We start from the raw sequence: 6,809 nt of genomic DNA, 5'->3' as shown, positions 1-6,809 counted from the left end.
TTTTTCTTTTCTTTTTTAATATTTTTTAATACATTTAAATATTTTTAAAAAATAAAAAAAAAACACCAATACACTTAAAATTATTTTCTTAATCATTAAGTAAAAATAAAAAATTTGACCAGCGATCAAATAGAACGATTAATTTGAGGCGGCATAGTAGACGTTCTCTAAAAGAAATTAAGGCCAGATCAAATCAAACTATCCCATATGGTCCGTACGGATGAGATAATTTTATCTATCTGAATGGTTAATTTTACATCTCTATTTTATCTCTAAATGTTCAAACTCATCTTATTACTTTTTGACATAAACAGTAAAAAGAATCTCATATAATAAAAAATATTTTGTGATTAAAATAGAATAATTAATAAGTCATTATTAGAATAATATATTTTTACAATAAAATTGGTAATTTTGTGAGTATTGAATAGAAGTGCATTTTGGGAGAAAATTTGAAATAATAAATTATTTAAAACAAATCTACAACATAATTCATATAATTATTTATTACAATAATCAAAATTATTATAATTTATAATTAGAATAAAAAATGACGAATTTCTTATATATAGAAAAATAAATAGATAAAAATATCTTCTAAAAAAGAAAAATTATAAATTTTCAGCCAACAACTTACCAATATATTTTGGGATTTAAATTATTTTCTAGAATAATAATATCTTTAAGAATAATCTCTTTTAAAAGTTTTTTGGAATTATAGAGTAATTTTGGCCAACAACTTCTCAATATATTTTAGGATTTAAATTTATTTAAGATAGATTTTTTTAATTACTCATAAATATTATTTTTTATTAATATATTCATAACTATTACTTAATCATTAGTGGAACCCACCCCTTTATCAAATAATGTTTCTACACCGACACATGGGGGATCCCGATTGGGATCACACCCAATGTGTTCCCTTTTTTTTAACTTTTTTTTCATGCTTTTTTTTATCAATTTTAAATATTAAAAAATTCACAATATTAATAAAAAAATACTTACTTAATCATTAAGTAAAAAGAAAACCAGTTGGGACAACCCAGTTATGGTTTTAGTATTTTCTTTTATCAAATTCTAAAAAATCAAAACTATCTCATCTTATCTCACTATCTAAACATATAATTTTTTACAAATGATTTCATCTCATCTTAATTCAAAATATCTCATCTCATTTGATCTGTATATCCAAACCGGACTAAAAAGTGACATATTTTAACTACTTCTTGGAAAAACTTTCCAAATATTTGTTATGACCCAATAATTTCTTTCTGTTTTGTTTATTTAGTTATGCTAATTTTTATGTCTATACACGTATTTAGACCTTGTTTGTTAACAATATTTATGATACATCCAGATGTGAGGATATCATATCTATTAATTCAGTATCTTCTTTGTTTACTAATTTTCATGCCAATTATTCCTAATAAATTTGGTGCGCAAAAGCTAGAAGGCCAATCATGTTTCTACCTTTTTTTACCTAAAATATCTAGCAATATATATAACACATGTTTGATGTTTCTTTCTTGTCACCTAGCGTTTGGGAAATTAGGCCTCACTTTTCCATTTTAAACTCAAATCTTTAAGTTATTAAGTTACGGTTAAGATAATGAGTTGAGATGAGATTTGTTGAGATAAAAATTAAAAATTAAATAAAATATTATTAGAATATTATTTTTTAATACTATTATTGTTTTTGTATTTAAAAAAGTTGAATTGATCAAGAGAGTATTGTAACACTATTTTTGTTTCTCTCCATACACATTTCATGTCCGTACAACTTGCCTCACGAAAACTCGTTTTGATGGTGTTCATGGTTGCGTGATCACCTGAGCTTGATCGTATGGGAAGGAAAATGGGTCATTCAAAATATATTGTTATAGAACTAAAGACATGAAGGCCGACGGGTGACCCTAACAGAAAAAGGGTGGAAGTTTGTGAAAAATATGAGCTTGGAGTTAGCTATGGCTCATTGGTTCACCAAAGTTTTGGAGGATTGTGTGAAGGCTAGAAGGAAGGAATTCTATGCAGGCCATTAGGAAGGTGATAGAGGTTTTATAGCACAAATGTGCTCCAACTCACAAGGAGTGTTCTTGGCACTGGTAGAGTAACGACGGGGTGGGCGCTGGAATTGTATCTTCATCCTTGAAGACATAGATGGAATGGGATGGCGAAAAGTGGCGTAGGCGTTGAGGGAGGTTGGTTGAGAAGGTTGTTTTGTTGGGGTGGCACCGTCAACGGCGAAGGTAGAGCTGCTACAGCTTTCTTCCCGGTTCTCCAACAACCGAGATGTTTGGACCTGTCTCTTTAACATGCCAGGCAGGATGTCTATTCTATAGGAGCTGCAACATTGCAGCCTAAAAGTGTCGTTGTTTTTGCAGGAACCCAGGGACGTGAGGGTGGTGACAGGGGAGTTGTTGGCCTACAAAAGAAAATAATCCTTCGGGCAATGACTAAGATGCAGAATCAGCTGGGGGACTTGCAACTTAATTTAAATTGGATGAAACGAAGTGTTGAGGAGGGTAGAGGGTGGGGGTGGGCTTGGGTCTGGGAGTTGGGCCTTTTAAAGGAGAAGAAGCATCTTCATCTAGGGGTAAGCAGAAGAACTACGAGGTCACTAAAGGGATAGGCGCTAGGTCACAACCCATTGGACTTAATGGGCGAGCTAGCAAAGGCAAGGAGCCCATGGTTTCAATGAGTACCCATCGGGTTCAGGAAAACAAACCAAATGGATCTGTTTGGAGGAAACGTAACCCACTTGCATATGGCATCGTAGACGACAGTAGGTGGTAGCCACCTGCATAGGTGAAGGGCCAGAGGACCTCAAAGAAGGTTGCAGAACCACTGATGGGGGCTATGCAGTCGGAGGTTGCACTCACAGAGCCTCATGTTGCGGATTTCTACGCCATCCCTACCTCTGACGTGTTAGGTCCAGCACAGACCAGTTCGAGGAAGGATGTCGGTGCTTCAACTGCAACAACAACTCTGTTTCGATTGCCGGAGGTCATTTTTCCAACAGAGGGGGTTCCGACGTGTGGTTAGCATTGGCAGGGGAGATACCATGTGAAACATATATGTTGGGCCCGCAGGTTAATCCAGTGATGGGAGATCCCATGGCGAACCCAACATACCCTCCAAGAAGCTTAGCGACAGTGAATGAGGACTCAGGAGAAGGACATGAAAAGGTGGTGGGGTCACAAAGGTCTGAAGAGGCCAAGATACTGATGGTGGGGTCGCGAAGTTCTGAGGAACCATCAACGGTGGCCCAAAAGGAGCTCTCTATGATTCCGATGGTAGATCCAGTGATGGGTCTCAATATTTTATCACCAATGGCAGTAGAATCTTAGCCACAACAGACACAAACATGGCCAATAGGTAGTGGGAAAGGGTCTCAGGCTACTTCATCATTGACAGTGGTAGAATCCCATGGATCAAGGGGTTATGGGGAAGATGTGCATATGTTTTCCACTCCAATGAAAGTTTCTTGGCAGCGACAGGGGGCATTGAAGCCCCTTAACTTCTCGTCTAGGCCTGAATCATCTCAAAGGTGCTCGCTAATCGCATGAGCATAGTTATGAGTAGCATTATTGCAAAATCTCAAAATGTTTTTGTAAAGGGAAGACAGATTCTGGATTTGACATTGATAGCCAACGAATGCTTAGATTGTAGAATCAATGAGGGCATACACCGGCTTTTGTGCAAGTTAGATATGGAAAATGCTTATGACCATGTTAATTAAAATTTTTTGTGTTATTTACTTGGGAGGTGCGGATTTAGGGATAGATGGATATCATGGATTAGGCATTGTATATCTACATTTCGCTTCTCGGTTTTGGTGAATGGAGCACCTGTAGGATTCTTTAACAGTTCTAGGGGCTTATGACAAGGGATCCACTTTCCCCTTTATTATTTGTTGTCGTTATGGAAGCACTAAATCGAATGTTGCGACTAGCGATAAATGTAGGTTTTCTTGCTGGATTTTCAATAGGTGGGGTTTCTATATCTCACATTCTTTTTGCTAATGACACATTTTTGTTTTGCGAGCCACAGTGATAATTTCCATTATTTGAGGGTTATACTAATTTGTTTCGAAGCGATGTCAGGCTTGAAGGTATATTTCTCAAAGTTTGAAATGGTTCATGTGGGTAGTGTACATAATATCCAAGACTTGGCAAATATCTTGGGTTGCAAGTTTACTTCGCTGCCTTTGAAATATATTGACCTTCCGTTGGGGGTTGCTTTCAAAACAAAAACCATTTAGTATGGTGTGTTAGAAAGAATTGAAAGACGATTGGTTAGGTGGAAACATATATATGTATATATTTGTCCAAAGGTGGTCGTTTGACTCTTATCAAGAACACTTTTTCTAACCTCCCTACATATTTCTTATCCATTTTCCATTACCTGCAAGTGTGGCTTCTTGTATGGAGAAATTTTTTCGCAACTTTCTTTAGGGAGGCATAGGGGAAGAAATTAAGTTTCATCTTGTGGGTTGGGATAAAGTTTGCTTACCAATTTTAATGTGGTGGGTTGGGAGTGCGCAATGTGAAGGTCTTCAATAAAGCACTTTTGGGAAAATGGTTGTGGAGATACCATAAGGAAGGGGAGGGTTTATGGTAACAAGTCATAAATGCTAAGTATGAGAGTTTGATGGGGGGATGGTGTTCTAAGGAAGTTAGAGGGACACATGGTGCTAGCTTGTGGAAAAATATTAGAGTGAGATGGGGTAGATTCTCCAAATGTTTTAGATTTGCAATTGTAAGAGATGATAGAGTTTACTTTTGGTATAATGCTTGGTGTGGTGAATGGGTCCTAAAGCAAGTGTTTCCCATGCTTTACCAGATTTTCAGCGACAAAGAGATTGTCATGGCTGTCTTAGTGGTAATTTCTAATGGTATTGTCTATTGGTATGTAAGTTTCTCGAGAGTTGCTCATGATTGAGAGTTGGATATGCTTGCTGATTTTTTTGACTCGCTATATTCCATATCGATGGGCAGTGAGACGGATGATAAAATGTAATGGATTTTGAATGGAAATAACAAATTTTCGGTGCGCTCTTTCTACAAGTCCCTATTGGGAGTATCTAATGATCATAATTTTCCTTAGAAGGCCATATGACAATGTAAAGTACTGTCTAAGATTGTTTTCTTTGGGATTGCATCTCTTGGGCGGATCCTCATGTCGGATAATTTGAGAAAACGTGGTCTTATATTAGCAGATTGGTGCTTCTTGTGCAAGAGAGATGGACAATCAGTGGATCATCTCTTGTTATATTGTGAGGTGGCGAGGTGTTTATGGAATGAGATCCTTAATAGGACATGGGTGGCTTGGGTTATGCCCATAAAAGTTTGGGATATTCTGGGGTGTTGGACATGAATTAGGGGGAATTCATGAATAACTTATGTGTGGAGAATCATCTCTCATTGCATTATGTGGTGCTTGTGGCTAGAGATAAATAAGAGATGCTTTGAAGACATTGAGCATTCTTTGGATGAGCTGAAGTGATTCTTCTATAATATCTAATTTTCTTAGGCTTCGGCCATTATATGTAATACAGACAATTTTCATGACCCGTTTGTATCTCTCACTAGTACCTAGTTGTAATTAAGTTTCATGATCTGCTTGTATACTTTTGGTGTACTTTGTTACTATCCTTATTTCAATCAAATTTTACTTTTACTTATAAAAGAAAATTGAATTGTTTATTATTTTTTGTGTGGAAATTTAAGAAAATTGTAATGATGAGATGAGATGAAACACTTTCACTATCAAAATGGGGCCTAAATGAAACATGGCAGGGATTTGGATGGATAAATTTTTAATAACTATATAATTTTAAAAAATAAGTGTTAGATTTACGCACAAAGTTTATTACAAAATGTTAGATCTGATAAATCAAATTAAGCTGTATATAGATTAAATATTTTTCTTTTTACTGGAGATATGTTGTATTAATATGTCACACTGGGACAAATTTAGGGTGGGGAGGGGGGAATTCTGATATTTTTCATTAATTTAATCTAAATTTAGGTAAAAATAAAGATAAAAGATTATTAGATGTGAATTTTTTTAATCCTAAAAATGTTTTATTCTCCATTAATCACATATATTTTCATTGATTCATCATGTAAACTCAAATTTTCAAATTTTATTTATTATGTTGTATGTATGTTTAAATTAGTTTTAAATATCATAATATAACTTTTCATGGGTCATTTTTTTTTGCCTTTTATTTTGACAACTTAAATTGAACGATATGGACAAGCAAGAAACTTTAAACCATAAATATTGTTAAAATTAGGTTTCGAAATAAAAATAAGTTGAACAAACTTTTATAGTTTTTAATATTGTTGAGATAAGGTCTGAAACAAAATAAATGACAACTTTCTTATAAATTATTTGCTAGCCTGTATTGATCACAGGGAGTGTGATAATTAATGATCTTTATTTGTTGAAAGAACATTCAAAGTTTAAACTTCTTGAGCACTAATATTGGCCATTTGGAATGCTAGTGCATCTCTAAAATTTGGCTAAATATCAATAAAGTGGTCTGCATTTGAGTAGTTAAAATGAGAAAGGTCTACATACGAGCTACAATATTTTCAAATTTCTTTCAAATTTAGAGATGTACTGTCCATCTTCAAAAGAATTATTTTATTATAAAAATATACACCAACTGCATATACAAGCGGGAGGTTAGGTTGAGAAACATGTACATTTTTTGTATATGAAAAACTAATATATTCCACAATCAGGTAACTATTAAAATTAATATACAGGAGGTAAGGCTCTCTTCTACGTGTGCA

This window comes from Juglans microcarpa x Juglans regia, chromosome 8S (genome assembly GCF_004785595.1).
Source record: "Juglans microcarpa x Juglans regia isolate MS1-56 chromosome 8S, Jm3101_v1.0, whole genome shotgun sequence".
Lineage (NCBI taxonomy): Eukaryota > Viridiplantae > Streptophyta > Magnoliopsida > Fagales > Juglandaceae > Juglans > Juglans microcarpa x Juglans regia.
The sequence above is the reverse complement of the archived record's forward strand: the minus strand, read 5'-3'. Positions refer to the sequence as shown.